General features: G+C 40.0%; 1 protein-coding gene across 20 annotated transcripts in view; it reads right to left on the bottom strand.

The window, feature by feature from the left end:
- The window catches only part of ARVCF (ARVCF delta catenin family member), an 892,847-nt gene that overhangs the window by 143,690 nt on the left and 732,392 nt on the right, over positions 1 to 16,765 (bottom strand). The window lies entirely within an intron of this gene.

Raw genomic sequence — 16,765 nt, forward strand, 5'->3', positions numbered from 1 at the left:
GGTGCAACGTGACGTTTGCAGATGGAGCGAGACATGATGTCCCAGATGTGCTCAATCGGATTCAGGTCTGGGGAACAGGCGGGCCAGTCCATAGCTTCAATGCCTTCATCTTGCAGGAACTGCTGACACACTCCAGCCACATGAGGTCTGGCATTGTCCTGCATTAGGAGGAACCCAGGGCCAACCGCACCAGCATATGGTCTCGCAAGGGGTCTGCGGATCTCATCTCTGTACCTAATGGCAGTCAGGCTACCTCTGGCAAGCACATGGAGGGCTGTGTGGCCCTCCAAAGAAATGCCACCCCACACCATTACTGACCCACTGCCAAAAAGGTCATGCTGAAGGATGTTGCAGGCAGCAGATCGCTCTCCACGGCGTCTCCAGACTCGGTCACGTCTGTCACATGTGCTCAGTGTGAACCTGCTTTCATCTGTGAAGAGCACAGGGCGCCAGTGGCGACTTTGCCAATCCTGGTGTTCTGTGGCAAATGCCAGGCGTCCTGCACGGTGTTGGGCTGTGAGCACAACCCCCATCTGTGGACGTCGGGCCCTCATACCACCCTCATGGAGTCGGTTTCTAACAATTTGTGCAGACACATGCACATTTGTGGCCTGCTGGAGGTCATTTTGCAGGTTTTTTTTGAGTTGTATATTGTAGCACATAATGATGAAATAATGCTCAGTTTTTAAGTTTTGTTTAGGTTATGATACACTGAATAGTTGGAAGTATGAATTTGTTCGCAATTCTAGATCCATTAAGAAATGGAGCATTAGCTACTGGTATGACAGTTTAGTGTGCAGCTTAAGACACTGAGGAAATCATGTAAGCATGCAACAAATTTTTTTATCATAGCGCGAAGAAAAACCTGTTTCAAAAGTCCAGCCTTTATCAGACTCAATGATTGTGATTTAGACCTGTTATTCCAAATTTGGAAGGGCTGGGATACATCTATTTGGTCAGAGAGCGAAATGGGTCAGAGGCACTACACTATACAGAAAAGCTTTATTTGCCCCCATTATAATGTCTTCTATGTACATAAGCCAAAATATATACACATACATACACACACACACACACACACACACACACACACACACACACTTGTGGCAGTAACAGCTAAGCAACAAAAACTATTTCACATCTCTGTTGAAGAATGTGTTTCTTAGCAAAATTGCACTAATCCTGCCATTTTAGAGAGATTCTGAGCAGGACAAGTTTTAGGTTCTAGCACGGTATCCAAATGGGGTACAGGTTAGGCCACTCCATCAGGAGTTCCATCTCTGAAGTTCTCAAAATAAAATGATTATAGACTGATGATCAAACATTCTTGTATCAAGCAAAATTCATGGTCCTGTTGATGTATAGGGTCTCCAGATGTCTAAAATGACTGATTCGCGAGAGGTAAGCAAATTGATTCACAGGACTTGGTCCTGCAGTCAGGTCAGTATTTTGTGGCTGCAGAAAGGGAACCCTGAAAACTGCCTGCTACCTGCTGACATCCCGATGCCTCACCTAATTCGTGAGCCCAGTGCACTGTCATGCCGCAACGATTACACTGCGCCAGGCCTACAAATGAGAAGTTCAGCAGGTAAAAAGACTGCCACAATACAAATTATTCCAGCAGGTAGGAGACGATTCGCAGGACTCCTGGTCCGGTGGCCACAGGATACTGAAGTCGCCTCTGAACCACGGTCATGCAAAATTAGTCATTTACATCTACTATTGGCATGGTGTTCTTAATCCAGGTTAGCTTTTTCGGTAGAGTAAAAATTTCCTTTGAATAGTTCACAGCAGGTCTTCAGTTTCTCTTTGGCAAGTATCTAGGGGTAGAGTCAGAAATGCTGACCTCATCTACGTTGAGTGTGGCCTACAGTTACTTAGATGTTTGGCTGGGTTCTTTTGTGTCTTGTCAATGTATGTACTCTTTGTAAATGGGACAGTTAAGAATTCAATATATTTTAGTCACAGTTTCTCATCTCTTTGGTAATTAATTTTTTTCACAGCATAATTGTGCTGCTTTTCTATATTCATATATAAACGTTTATCTACACATCTATCCATAAATCTTTACGTACTTTCATATAACAATTACATCCATCTGTTTACCAATCCACATATAATAGATGGGTATTTATACCTTTATGTTACCAACAGTGTGGCTTTAATATATTTTTATCATATTGAATCCTGCGTTGAAACTAACATATCTAGATGATATACACAAATGTTAGAGAATTGAATAGTTAGATAAATAAGGAAGGTTTCTTATTTTTATGGGACTAGGAATCCTTAAACATACAATTACATCATTATATTTATATTCACCTATTTGGCTATATGCAGCTTATATTTATATATATTGCACGCTTTCATGTTATTTGCATTTAAAATTGATGTAATTTGCTGTACTAAATGCTCACTCTTTATAGATCACTGCAGTGCACAGCCATGCTGGAAAAAGGCTCAACAATTTTTTTTGGAGCCGAAACGTCGCATTTGAGATTGGCATGTATACGTATATATCTATATAAATTGTTTCTTTTTTTTTTTTCCACCTACTCATCTATAGAGAGGAAAAAACAAAAACTCGATAGCAGTTTAAGTGCAAAAAAATAAATAACCTAGACTTTTTGTAAGATTGGACATTGCGACCCGGTAGTGAGTACAAGCCTCTCTCTATGCAGCTAGATGCATTTTACATTTCAGATTCCATTACCAATGTCTAGAATCTATATGAGGTACATGTATTCACCTCAGACTCAGTCTGCTGCCAAGCCTGGTTAGATAAAGAAGGAATAAGAGTATAAAAAACAATAGAATCAATTACTAAGGCCTTCACAACATGGATTTCATTTCCAAACCTTAATCGGTGCATTAGCTGCAAATTACAAGGTAAATCAGTAGGGGATACCTAATTTGGCAGCTAATAAAATAAAAGTCATAAAACATTAGGCTTTCATGGAGCAAAAGGTCAGTACTCAAGAGAATTAGGCATGCACCAGCTACTACTTACAGCAGACTTCATTCAACACATTTGAAGTGCAGATTTGGGGCAGAGTTATGCAATATAGATTTCTCAGTATAGGTTGGCATTATTTCTGTAAGTTATACCAAGACATTTGCAGGTAATTTAACTCAAAATTACATACCCAATAAATTTGCTCCTCCAGCTATGGTAAATACATGACAGACCAGTTATGTAATATTAACTTATGATAACTAGTATGACTTACTAGTAGCTCTCAAAATATAGCCTTGATGATTTCTAGAGAGCAGACAAAATACACAGACAATCTGCTCCACAGTTAATAGCTAAATGGTGACTAATCTTATTTGAGAAATGGGTATTTTTTTTTTTAATGAAAAAAAAAGTACTTTATAGGAAATAAGTAATTAGTCCTTCCAAATAAAGCTTTTGCACAGCACCAGTTAAAAGGGCAAGCTGTCACAAGATTTGCTACGTTATACATTTCTGCATCCCAAGAGCAAAGCTTAATCACCTATTTCCACCCAGAAGAACGACTTCTGCATATAAAAAAAAAAATACATGTTAATGTTGGACGTCGGCGGTCGCGTGACCTATCGCATGACTAAATGACGTCATGAAAAGGTCCTTTTACACCACCGCGAGCCGTACAACAGACCGGACGCAGTGGAGAAAAGACCGGGGGACATCAGAAGGCAAGTATAATCTTTATTTTTCTGCATCGTAGGCACTTAGCCTTACAGTTTGCAAGGAAATGCAATTCAGTTACTGAGGAAGCATAGTTCAGTAGCTATTGGAAGTCTTCATACCTCTATCTCCAATGGTCAGAGTATAGGCGGAATTATTACTTGAACGGCTCAGATGAGAATAACCCTTTAAAAATGTATTAATTAGAACAAAATGGCCGTTACTCATCAGCCCCTTTGATCAACGTAATCCAATATATACAGTAAGGGCTTGAGCACAAGACCCCTATAAAGAAGTAGTAAAGGCCTATACTGTTATGGATTCTTTCGGCCATACAAATTGTATCATGCAAGGGGTCCCATATACAGTGGCATGTAAAAAAGTTTGGCCACCCCTTGTTAAAATTACTGTTTGGCTGTGTGCTGACGATGCGTTTTTAATGCGCTTCTGCAGCGTTTTTGCAGCTGCGGAAATGCATTAAAAACGCATGGTAGAAGGGCAGCAATGTTCCCCAATGATAATCCGCATGTGCTGTGCACATGCTGTGGAAATTTCCGCTGCGAATTATCATTGCATTAGACCGCATGGATTACGCATCACTGTATATGTAGATGCGTAATCCAAGCGTTCTAATGTGCATATGGTACCCGGGTGTAGAGGAGAGGAGAGTCTCATCCACACCCAGGTACCATTAAAAAAATCTGTAAAAAAAGAATAAAATAAAAAATAAATGTATACTTACCTTCTGTTAGCCCGCGGTGCGCTCCTACTTGCTTCCCGGCACTTTGCAGTGGATTGAAGGACCTGCACTGACGTCAGAGTCATGTGACGGGTCACGCGACGCTGAAGTCGGCAGGTCTTTCAATCCACCGCTGCCGGCAGCCGGGACCGAGCGAAACAAGCCAGCGCGGGCCATCGGAGGGTAAGTATACATTTATTTTTACCACTCTCTCTGGTCACACTATATAAATCCATGCCGTTTGCATGGATTTATATAGTGTGACCTAGTTGTCACAAGCACTTTCCAAGTGATGCTAATCGCTTGGAAAACGCATGTACAATCCGCATGCGTTTTTTTCTGCCAGGGAGATGCAGAAATGCTCAGGAAAAAATCCTGAGCATTTCTGCATCGTGGGCACATAGTTGAAGATGAAATGATCTCTAAAAGGCCCAAAAGTTAAATTGATAACAAATTTCCTTTGTATTTTAGGCGAATATTTAAAGAATTTTCATCTTTTAAATTTAAAAAAAAATTACAAAAAGGAAAATGGGACAATGCAAAAGTTTGGGCACCCAGCATGGTTAGTACCTAGTAGCACCTCATTTTGAAAGGATCACAGCTTGTAAAAGCTTTTTGCAGCCAGACAAGAGTCTTTCAATTCTTGTTTGGAAGAATTTTCCAAGGAAGAATGGATGAAAATCCCTCAGTTATTTGAGATTCCTGGGTCGTCTTGCATGTACTGTCATTTTGAGGTCTAGCCACAGATTTTCAATGATGTTCAGATCAGGAGACTATGAGGGCCATTGTAAAACCTTCAGCTTGCGCCTTTTGAGGAAACCTATTGTGGATTTTGACGTGTGCTTAGGATCATTATCCATTTGTAGAAGCCATCCTCTTTTCAACTTCAGATTTTATACAGATGTTATGTTTGCATCAAGAATTTGTTGAAATTTCATTGAATCCATTCTTCCCTCTACCTGTAAAATGTTCCCCGTGCCATTGGCTGCAACACAACCCCAACGCATGATTGATCCACCTCCATGCTTAAATGGTTGGCTAGATGTTCTTTTACTGAAATTGTGCCCTTTTTTTCTCCTCACAAAGGTTTGATCAGGCTCGTTTACATGTTCTTTTGCATACTTCTGACGCGGAATTTCATGGTGAGGATACAGGAGAAGTTTTCTTCTGATGACTCTTCCATGCAGGCCATATTTGTGCAGGTGTCTCTGAATAGTAAAACAATGTACCTCAATGCCAGAGTCTGATAAAGGTTTCTGAAGGTCTTTGGCAGTTAAGCAGGGATTCTGATTTGCCTCTTTAGCAATCCTACGAGCAACTCACTGAAATTTTGCTTGGTCTTCCAGACCTTATCTTGACCTCCACTATTCCAGTTAACTGCCATTTCTTAGCTACATTTCAAACTGAGGAAAGGGCAACTAGAAAAAGCTTTTCCATGTTCTTATAGCCTTCTCCTGCTTTGTGGGCCACCACCATTTTCAGAGTGCTAGGCAGCTGCTTAGAAGAACCCATAGCTGCTGTTTTTTTGGCACAAGGTTAGAGGAGGTTGGGTTTTTATAAAGCTAGGACATTTGCATCACCTGGCCTTTCCTAACGATGATAGTGAACAAGCCACAACCCTAACAGGCTAATTAAGGTCTGAAACCCTGGTCAAAGTTACCCGAGCGCACAAATCTGCAAGAGAGAGTGCCCAAACTTTTGAATTGGCCCATTTTCCTTTATTGCAATTTTTTAAAATCTAAAGAAGCGCGAGTATAATTAATATAAATTATATATATTTATTTCTCTCTGTAACTATCGCCATCTCTTTAGATTTTAAAAATTTTACATACATATACACACACACTATATTATATACATATCTATAGATAGATAGAGATATCTATCTATCTATCTTCCCTCCCTCAAGTATAAAGGAAATGTGTCACCTTTAACTTTATGCCTTTTAGAGATTTCATGTTTCAGGCTCAACTTATTTAACTGTTCACAATAACATTACTTTTTACCAGGGGTGCCCAAACTTTTACATGCCACTGAATGCTGTATTGATTAATGCACACTTACATCCTTTAAAAAAAAAAATAAAAAAAAATGAAATATTTGTTATAAATAAAAGCTGAACATCTGGAGTGAACTTTGCTGATCATTCCGTTACTGCAACAAGGGACAGATAGCATGCAATACACCTACGCTCTTAAAGTAAGCTAATTGCTCATTAGAAATTATCTCTAGGCTATTACATTTTCAATGCCAATTAAATAATGATATATGTACCATGCAGTAACAACTAATTATTTTCTACTATGCATTTTTATATGAAAATCAATGTCAAGTGACTGAAAAAAAAACTGTATCACAGTAAACATAAGCCTGGAAAAAAAGTGACATTATTAAAAGAGAAGACCAGCTTGTGTAAAAGCAGCAAAGGCAGATAATTTCTTAGGAGTAAGTCACCTTGCCGAACCTGGTCCATAGACAACAAATCAGTAATATGCGGCCACAGATTACTGCCATAGCTGATGGACCGGGTGCTGCAAATCTATTCATGCCAACTCTACTAACAAGTATAGTGGCCTGTTATCTCTTCTGACAGATTATGTCAAGGAGAGAAGGATCCATCTTTTTTTCCTCTAGAAGATAAGCTGCTGCTGGGGGAGACTCCTAGAGAACACAGGAGCGCTTGGATGAGCTGAGTGTTCCAGTGTATGGGGGACTAGGAAGAGATAGCCGTCAGAAGAACTTTAGGCCAACGGTAATGTAAAGTGTGTGAAGACCATAAGGCATCATGTGTCACACAACAAAATGTCAGAATTATCAAGCAACTAAAAACATTTGTGTGACTTTGTCAAAAAGATACAATATGAATGTAAGAAAGTCAAATAAACAGACATTGTCCTCTGGAAGTAATGTGTATAGAGGAGAATACCTAGAATTGGAATCCTAGAGAAGCATGTGATTGTACGCTGATCCAGTCACCTGACCACTCAGCCAATCACAAGTCACTATGGGAAGGTATTTCCTGGAGTTAAACTTAACAAAAAAAAAGTTAAAAATGGGCGTGGGGAGCACTGAATAGTCATTGTCCTTAATCAGGGGCGTACAGTGTAGCTGCAGCATGGTTCCTGCGGCGCTCGGCAGTCATTTGTGCCCGCTACTAAAGAGCATGAATATTCACCCCCTCTCCACGCCTATGAGAGTGGAGAAAGGGTGAATATTCATGCTCTTTAATAGCGGGCACACGCAACCGCCCGGCAGCAGGAGCCGCGCTGCGGCTCCTGTGTGCGCCCGCTGTCAAGCAGCATGCAGTCACTGCTCCCCACGCACACAGTCCCAGCGTGGGGAGCAGTGACTCTTCTGGCACCTCATCTCCCTGTGTGAGCGTGCATTTCAGTTAGGTCATGCTCGGCTCACACAGGGAGATGTGTGTGCTGGCTGCAGAGGAGGACACAGCGCTGGAGGAGAGAATTAGAAAGGTGAGTAGGAGTGTTTATTTTTTTGTGTAATGGAGATGGAGGTGCCAGGCATACCAGGATGTGAGGGTGCTAGGCATACCAGGATGAGGAAGGGCCACGCATACCAAAATGAGGGGGTGCCATGCATACCAGAATGAGGGCTATTAGAACAGAATTAGGGGATATTACCCCTATAACAGTGTCAGCAGCAGACCCTTTCCCCCTTAACAGGGCATCATGACCACATTTTTTGCTTCTATTTTTTTTTCCCCTATTTTCCTCCTCTAAAACCCAGGTGCATCTTATGGTCCGATGCGTCTTATAGTCCGAAAAATTACGGTAAATTATATTTTGTTACAAGTACTTGGTTACAATGGATTAGGTCTCATTTTCTAGACTCTGGATATGTAAAAAAAGCTTTGATAATGCAAACTAGTTTTCAGGAAGAGATCAGTTTTATATGAGTCCATATAAATTACCAATATTGCTGTATTACAGGTGAGATTTATTGGTGAGATGAACACTTGTCAGTATGTAATGATTAAAAATAAAGAAAAGTGTCAGACATTTATCACCTTCGGGAAGAAATTGCAAGAATGGTGTTGCATGGTATGGGATTAATCTTTTAGTTACTGTTCCAAGAAATAAGAGTAATACAGGTCTATAGTATATTTTGCAACAGACTTTTGTTATTGTCCATATATAAGCAAGCTCTTCTCATGTCAATCAATAAATGAGTAATTTCATTCAAGATTCTTACAATCATGATTAAATGCAAATCATCAGACCCAGGATAATTACAGTATATGCCCACAAACTAGAAACTGCGCTGTCAGATACAATAGAGTCTGCTTGCCATTGCAGCAATCATAAGAAAGTCCCAGTGATGTTATATTTCACAGAGAAATCTTCAATGTAAAGCAGACACACCCAAGTACTTAGGGTTGGGTCAGAAAGGGTGTAACTGGCATTACACCATCGCCTCCAGGTAAATAGAATTCTAGCTGGTTTAGTTTTTGCGGATAGATATTACATCTTATTGGACTGACAAAGAATTTCTCTGTTTAGATGACACTCCGTAAAGAAAAAGCAAATATTAAAAAAGGAGAAAACTATACTAATTGAAATCAAACCTTTAAATGGGATATATAAAAATAAAGAAAAACAATGCGTTAAAAAGGCTCCCATATATATGTTAAACTAATGTCGGTCAGAGATATCGGCATACAGTGTCATGTATATGGTGACCTCCCGACTCTGCCCCAACAGGTGATGTTGGTTGACAGAAAGATCCGACACATTGGATTGCTGATCCGTTCATGGTCTGAAAGATGAGCTGCTGTCAGAGGAGTCCGACAGCGACTCTCAGAGAACCCAATAGTGCTTGGCCAGGTCGAGCACTCATGTGTATGGAGGGAGTCGGAGAGAAAGCCAATAGCCTTCTTTTCTGTATGAAGGGCTTAGGTCTCAAATCAAAATTTTTTGATCCGTCAAAAAATTATCAGCAACATCTGATGAAAGTACAAATTGCACAGTCCTATAGTGTTCCTAATATCATTAGTCAAAAAAATAACTGGAAACATTGTATTTGAACATGCCGATACTTTGTTCTCCTAGGAGTGTTCTACAGTTCTGAAGTAGTTAGACAAGATAGCAGTCAGATATAAAGTTAAGAAAAAAACTGAATTTTGACCTATACACAAAAAAGCAGATTTTCCATCCATTTTTTTTTTCCATGGAGGCAAGTTTGGTCAAACCAAAGTAGGATGTCCCCATTATTTTGTATGAGGATCAACAAAAATATGAACTATAAAGCCCTATGGAATATAATGTGTCAGTGTGCAGTCCGTGAAAAAAAACAAAAAAAAAAAACACTCAGCACAAGTATGACAAAAACTAACATGTGAATGAGCCTTATTTGTATGATCTGTCCAATGTTAAGGCTGCGTGTTCATGACCCGTAATAGCAGCGTTTTGGAAGCAGCTCACCTGCGATGCATCCAAAACGCTGCATTCCACATTAGAAGCACAGTGGATGGATTTATAGAAACCCATGCCCCCTGAACTTCTATTTGAAGTAATGTAAACTCACCCGCAGTGCGGGTTTACAACCCGCAGCATGTCAATTTCTGTTGTGGCTCGCAATTTCTCCAATAGAATGTATTGGATGAGATAATTCCACGTGTCCAATTAACACATGCTGATTTACCTGCGTGATTGGACGCAGCAAAAATACGCTGCATCCAAAGCGCTGCTATAGCCTGATCGTGGGCACATAGCCTAAAAGAAAAAAACAACAATTTTACACTTAACTAAATGTAGCACAAACGTGTGCTACTAAGACCTAATTAAGAAAAAACTCATTTCCAGAGTCCAATTTAACACCCGTTTTCAAGCTACAACAAAGATAAATCTGCTGTCTTGTGGTTAAGCAGATAAGTGGTATCAAATGCAATGCAGTACTTTAGGTGTTCTGCTTGCAATTAGCCTACTTCAGTAACTAGGCTTTGGAAGATTTACATTATTCACTGTTCGTATGTTTATCATGTTACAAAGTAGATACCGTGCTCGTCAACATCTGACATTTTAAAATTAAACTTATGTGGTTATCAATTTGGATATTAACTCACCGATTGTTTGGTTTTCCTTCTGCCTCAGCTTTCTAACCAGCTAGCGCCACTACTATGTAATTATATGTTCTGGATACATTGGATTGCTCAAACAATCCAGCCGAGCAATCACATTTCATCTCTCTGCATTAATGTTATGCCTCCCAGGTGACCTTACCCAAAGAAACAAACTATCACCTACAAGCAGTGCTGAAAAGTCCTCTAGCAACAGGAGCTGTGTGTAGTAAAGCTTTCAAAACCCCAGAAATCAATTCACCTAAAGGAGGTCCAGACAGCGCTGGTCAAGACAAAAAAAAAAAAAAAAAAACACGACATTAAATCCCTTGAATGCAAGGCATTAAAGCTGGACAGTGATATGAAAATATTATCAGCATTTCTCTTCAAGAGCAAAAAGTGGAATGTAAGGACAACAGGAATAAGAAAGTCATTTGACTGACTGATCTTTCAGTTAAGTTAATCCTTTGGCTGTCAGAGGAGCTCACCGCACATTGAACATGATGAGCCGCAGCCTACTCTATGGCACAGCGCTAGAATGAGATAGGTGATGAAAAGTTCAATCTCATATACAAGACTAGGAATGTAAGATCTTATATAGAACATAACATGTATTGCAGAGCTTCCTGTGAAATATTTCATTTAGGACTTATTATAAAAAGCAGTATGATATAGATATACACACACACACACACAGGTCCAAAAGTAGGTGGCCAGAAAATAACATTTATTTTGATTTATATATAAAATTATTTTTACTAACACAAGCATAACATTGCCAATTAAACTTTATTCTTAAAATTTAAGAGCTTTTGTATTATTGTTATCAACGCAGGTGCCCAAACTGTTTTCCATTACAATTTGCACAGCTTTGAAGTCTGCCTCTTACGCTTCGACAAACTTTTTTGCACAAGTCTCTTTGGGTATTAATTTCTTGAAATGCATCTCTTATGTAATTTTTCAAATCACTGACACTTTTTGGTTTTCGACTATAAAACTTTGTCCTTGAGTACTCCCCAAAAGAAAAAATCCATTGGGGTCAAGTCTGGTGAACGTGCCGGCCAATCAAGTGGGCCTCTTCGGCCAATCCATTTATTAGGAAAGGTTTCATCAAGACACTCGCGGACTACTCTTGAATAATGTGGAGAGGCCCCATCTTGTTGGAAATAAAGGTAATTTGAATTAGGCTGTTGTTGTAACTGGGGAACAACTTGATTCATTAGAATTTCGAGATACTCATCTCCTGTGACTGTTCCATCAAAAAATATTGGTCCTAAAACACCAAAACTTGAAATACCACCCCAAACATGGACTCCAGGCTCATTTAGTTGTTGTTCTAATGTTAAATGCATGTTCTCATTATACCAGTAAATACAATTATGTCTGTTAATATGGCCGGATAATTTGAAAGAAGCTTCATCACTCCACATGAGGTTATCTAAAATTACTGGATTTTCTTTAATTTCGTTAAGCATAATCTCACTAAATTGCAGCCGCCTGTCTGGTTCATCCTCCAGTAAACCATGAATTAGACGTGGACGATAAGCTTTTCACCCAATAGATTTCAGGATTCACATGATAGAAGCTCGTGAAATTCCCAATTCCAAAGAGGCTCTTCTGGTGGACTTTTTTGGACTCTGAACAAATGTTTCAGCAACAAGTTGTTTATTATTTTCTGTATAGACTGTTTTGGGTCGACCAGTTTTTGGAGTATTAAGGATTGAGCTAGAAGCATTGAATTTGTCACGAATGCGGTAAATGGTTCTCTCTTTGGGGCTTGAGTACCAAATGTTTCAACCCAATTTGCTCTAACGGTTTCAGCATTTTGAGATTTCCAATACTCTGTTAAAATCCATTTTCTTTGATCTATATTTAAATTATTTGCCATTGTGTGTTATCTGAATTATCTGACAAGAAAACAGATTTGGGGGAGATCTATCTGTGAAAACTAGATCTGTGAAACTGGCTCAGTTGCCTTTAGCAACCTATCAGATTCCACTTTTCATTCCTCACAGACTCTTTGGAAAATGAAAGGTGGAATCTGATTGGTTGCTAAGGGCAACTGAGCCAAAGAGTCTGTGAGGAATGAAAAGTGGAATCTGATAGGTTGCTAAAGGCAACTGAGCCAGTTTAACTTTACACCATGCTTGATAAATCTCCCCCTTCATAACCTTATTACACTTTCTGTCCACCTACTTTTGGACCACCCTGTATTATTTATTATAGCACCATTTATTCCATGGCACTTTACATGTGAAAAAGGGGTATACATACAAGAACAATTACAATAATCTTGAACACAATGTGACAGCGACTGGTACAGGAGGAGAAAGGACAGTGTCCACAAGGGCTCACAATCTACAAGGGATGGGTGAGGATACAGTAGATGAGGGTAGAGCTGGTTGTGCAGCGGTGGTTACTGCAGGTTGTAGGCTTGTCGGAAGGTGTGTGTCTTCAGGCTCCTTTTGAAAGTTTCCACGGTCGACGAGAATCTGATGTGTTGGCGTAGAGAGTTCCAGAGTGGGGGGGGGGGGGGGGGGGAAGCACGGGAGAAATCTTGTATGGGATTGTGGGGAGGAGGATATAAGAGGGGAGTAGAGAAGGAGATCTTGTGAGGATCGGAGGTTGCGTGCGGGTATGTAACGAGAGACTAGGTCAGAGATATATGGAGGAGATAGGTTGTGAATGGCTTTGTATGTCATGGTTAGGGTTTTCAACTGGAGTCTCTGAGCAATGGGGAGCCAGTGAAGAGATTGACAGAGGAGAGGCTGGGGAATAGCGGGGGGGACAGGCGGATTAGTCGGGCAGCAGAGTTTAGGATAGATTGGAGGGGTGCGAGAGTGTTGGAAGGGAGGCCACAGAGCAGGAGGTTGCAATAGTCGAGGCGGGTGATGATGAGGGCATGCACTATTGTTTTTGCAGATTCATGGTTGAGGAATGCACGGATCCGGGAGATATTTTTGAGTTGGAGTCGGCAGGAAGTGGAAAGGGCTTGGATATGTGGTTTGAAGGAGAGATCAGAGTCCAGGGTTACCCCAAGGCAGCGAGCTTGATGGACTGGTGAGAGTTGACAGCCATGGACGTTGATAGATAGATCAGTTGGGGGGGGGGGGGGTGAATGAGATGGCGGAAAGATGATGAATTCTGTTCTGTCCATGTTAAGCTTTAGAAATCTAGCAGAGCATAAGGATGAAATAGCAGACAGACATTGTGGGATTTTGGTTAGTAAGGAGGTGATATCGGGTCCAGAGAGGTAGATATGCGTATCATCAGCATAGAGGTGATAATGAAAGCCATGAGACTATGAGCTGTCCCAGGCCTAAGGTGTAGATGGAGAAGAGCAGAGATCCTAGAACTGAACCTTGGGGGACACCGACAGATCGGAGGCGAGAAGAGGAGGAGGTGTATATGAGAGATATTCTATAATAATGCCCCGTCTCATGCTGCACATAACACACCTGCATCTCTGGCTGCTGTGGGCATAAAAGGGGACAAACTTATGGTGTGGCCCCCATGCTCCCCTGACCTCAACCCCATTGAGAACCTCTGGAGCATCATCAAAAGGAGTGTCTATGATGGCGGGAGGCAGTTCACATCTAAGCAACAGCTCTGGGAGGGTATTCTGTCCTCATGCAAAACAATTAAAGCAGAAACCATCCAAAACCTGACAAATTCAATGGACGAGAGAGTTCAGAAGCTCCTTTCGAACAAGCGGTCCTATGTGCAAATGTAACATCACCTAGAATAAAGTTTTGAGTTGACAACTGTTTGATTTCAGTTTGTAATAACCTGCTAATGCTTAGAATTTCAAAAATGACCATTTTTTTGTTCTTTATTAAAATGAAAAGGTTGAAAACTCTGCTGTGCATAATAATTTGGAACATGCATTTTGAGTGCAGTTTGAGTTTTTTAAAAATATACTGTTATCATAGGCAGTTTGTACAAAAACCTTTCAATTGTACTCTAATAGTTATTTGACTGGAAAATTACAATGATTGCAATTCATATAGGTAAATTGGGAAAATCTGAGAAAATATTATTTGCATAATAATTTGGAGCACAATAAATATATATACACATACATTCCTTACTGCAGCCGGCAAATAGAAAAATGTTTAATGAAACCTATTTTCAAAAGTGATTTTTAACCCAAATTATAAGCATTCAGAAAAAAAACCCTGAAGGTGTCTATATCCATTAAATAAATGTATATTTTTGTTGCTTAATTGTAACAGATAGCATTCCAGGTGTTGTTGTTGCCTATAACCGTGTTTTGTTTTGTTTTTGTCTCAAAGCAGCTCAATTGTTTTGCTTTTTTTCTTTCCAATTGCTCCAATACATAGATACAATAGATTTCCAGAACTATAAGTGCTGGAACTTTCTTTCCCTTACAGTACAGTCAGAAGCCTTCCCTACTCACATGTATGCTCTTTTTAGTTTTACAGACAGGGGAACATTAGCAAACAAAGACCTATCTCCAGCTACTGTAATCTGTCCCAACTGCAAGAGATAGCTATCCAATATGTACGGTCACATTTTAATCTGTCAGCAGAATTCCATCTCTCTTAACCCCATACATATGTATATTTGGATCGACAGAAAAAAAGTTAATTTATTAAGGAAAAAAAAAAAAAAAAAAAACACATCACACTTGTTCGTGTGTTGCAGCATTGTAAAACATACATAATGGTTTAGTACATGTACATAATAGTTTAGTCTCACCAAGGGACTTGACTCTAGTATCCTTTGATACTTCTGAATAGCAATGCCAAACTTTATACAAACACTATAAAAGGAATAGGCAATTTATTAGAAGACTCTTAGTAAATAGTGGCCCAAGGCTACTATGTCAACTACTAGCACCTTGCAGGGGCGCAGAAGAGCTTACAGAGGGAAGCCTCTCCCAGAGTAAAAAAACTTCAATGTCATGATCCCTACTGACTTGTTGCATACTTTAAAAAGCAAGATTTTCTTTATTACTAAGTTTAAAGGGAGCCTCATCCCCCAAAAACGCTAACTAAACCTTTTATTCAGTTATGTGGGGGACTCAGCCAGTATCAAAGTCTTACCAGTAGTACTGCTTTGATAATTTTTTTTTTTTTCAACTAAAAGATTTATTTTGTATGCAAAAGATGTAGTTTTGACGCACCCTTTGCTCAGTGCATTGTTACACCATCTCAATTTGCATAATGAGCATGGTGTCACTTCTTGACCTGAACTCTGCAGCCTTAATCACAGTGTTAAGCTGTGCTCACATCTTGTCATTGCTAACTCTCACAACTGGCTCCTGTGGGCCTGCTGCAGACAGGAGCCAGCATTAAGAGACGTCATATCGTGATTGACAGCGTTGAACTCAATCAGCAGCTCCACACAGACATTGCAGTGGCTCTCTGTCATTGCCGGCTTTCATAGTCGTTGCTTGGTACTGTACTTCAAACAAGAGCCAGCAAAACACTGAGCGTGGCTGCAAAGTTCAGGCAGTCCTCGCTTGAGCACCGTCAATTAAGGTAAGGCCAAAGAGTGCTCAGTATACAAACTGAGGGGGCGGAATGGTGCACTGTTGCCTCCTTATTTGCATACGGATTCGTTTTTTGTGAATTGTATAGGGGCCAAGTCCCCTAGATACCCATATAAGTGGTTTAGATAGCATTTTGGAGGTTAGAAGACTCCCTTTAACATTAGTTTTATAGTAAAAACAGTTCTCTACTTTGGACAGGATTCCAACCTAGACAGGTAAGTTGCTAAAAAAAAGACCAGAAAATTGCAAATTTAGTCTATGCTGTTCCCCCTCATTTCGACCCAAATTAAAAATACGTCAATACAATGATTCTTTTAATCAACGGCCAGTACTACCACCCTGAAAATATTTTTTTTTTCTGCGAAGAGAGAGCACTGTCAATCAGAAGCAGAGAAAGAGCCCCAACATGCACATGAGGAGGTAAAAAAGTGCACCAAACTCTTGGCCACACCATGGAAGACTCCTCATTTGCATATGAAATAAAAGTCACTTGTACAGTGACTGAGAAAATAACAGGTACAGTGCTAGTAGGGTTGTTATAGGGGCCAAGTCCCCTACAAGACTATATAACTCATTTAAAATGCATTTTGGGCGTGACGGACTCCTTTAACCCTGTTGTTCTGTTCGGATTTGCTATACACTTGTACTGTTCGGGTCAATATGACCCGGACTATGAAAAAGTCTGTTAATTTTAACATTTAGCTACTCTAAGCAGATTATTTGAATACCAGTTGCATTATTTAACTGTATGTGAACATG

Source organism: Phyllobates terribilis, unplaced genomic scaffold (assembly GCF_046119375.1).
Source record: "Phyllobates terribilis strain yellow unplaced genomic scaffold, ASM4611937v1 Scaffold_1__5_contigs__length_1240528914, whole genome shotgun sequence".
NCBI classification, from domain to species: domain Eukaryota; kingdom Metazoa; phylum Chordata; class Amphibia; order Anura; family Dendrobatidae; genus Phyllobates; species Phyllobates terribilis.